The 1,128-nt window shown below is 48.5% G+C and overlaps 1 non-coding gene across 1 annotated transcript; it reads right to left on the minus strand.

Moving 5' to 3' along the window:
- Positions 1-431: 431 nt before the first annotated feature.
- trnaa-ugc (transfer RNA alanine (anticodon UGC)) lies at positions 432-507 on the minus strand. Its single transcript has one exon. It is a non-coding gene; the product is annotated as a tRNA-Ala (tRNA).
- Positions 508-1,128: the final 621 nt, after the last annotated feature.

Genomic DNA, 1,128 nt, shown 5'->3' on the forward strand with positions numbered 1-1,128 from the left:
GATGTTGTTGTCGGGGAATCATTCAGAGGTTATTTCTTTTTTCATTTTGCCTCCCCCCCATGTTCCTCTGGTTCTTGGATACCCCTGGCTAAGAGAACACAATCCTTTGTTCGATTGGGTGACTGGTAAGGTAACTAGTTGGAGCATTGAGTGCCATGCTAACTGCCTCAGGACTGACTGTTCTCATGCTGTCCCCAGTCGGGTCAGTGAGTCTGCTCCTCCTGATTTGTCCCTGGTTCCTGAAACATATCACGAGTTGGGTGAGGTGTTCAGTAAGCAGAAAGCTCAGTCACTTCCTCCCCACCGACCTTATGATTGTACAATTAAGCTGTTCTAATATAAATAATAATATAATAATATATCCCATTTAGCAGACGCTTTTGTCCAAAGCGACTTACAAGTCGGCTGGGGCCACTACTTTTACATATGGGTGGTCCCAGTGGGAATCGAACCCACGACGCTTGGCGTTGCAAGCGCCATGCTCTACCGACTGAGCCACACAGGACCCTGTTCTCTGGAGCTGCCTTTCCCAAGGGACGGTTATACAGTATTTCTCGACCTGAGCGGGAAGCCCTGGAGACCTACATAAAGGAGTCTCTTGCTGCAGGTCTCATTCGTCCCTCGTCATCACCCCTGGGAGCTGGATTTTTTTGGGGGAGTAAGAAGGATGGCTCTCTTCGACCGTGTATTGATTATCGGGGGTTGAATGATATTACGGTCAAGAACAAGTACCCCTTGCCCTTGATGAGCTCCGCTTTCGATTCTTTACACGGTGCTACTGTGTTTACGAAGCTTGATCTACGCAATGCGTATCATCTGGTTCGGATCAAGGAGGGGGACGAGTGGTTGACTGGATTCAATACACCTATGGGACATTTCGAGTACCAGGTGATGCCTTTTGGACTTTCCAACGCTCCAGCAGTGTTCCAAAGTTTGGTGAATGACGTGCTGAGGGATATGATCGGTCTGTTTGTGTTCGTTTACCTGGATGACATCCTGATTTTCTCCAATGAGCTTTCCAGCCACATCCAACATGTTAAGCAGGTCCTGCAGCGGTTATTGGAGAACCGTCTGTTTGTGAAGGCAGAGAAGTGTGATTTCCACGCCCACACTACATCCTTCCTCGGT

The sequence above is a fragment of the Oncorhynchus masou genome, unplaced genomic scaffold, assembly GCF_036934945.1.
Source record: "Oncorhynchus masou masou isolate Uvic2021 unplaced genomic scaffold, UVic_Omas_1.1 unplaced_scaffold_10236, whole genome shotgun sequence".
NCBI classification, from domain to species: Eukaryota; Metazoa; Chordata; class Actinopteri; order Salmoniformes; family Salmonidae; genus Oncorhynchus; species Oncorhynchus masou.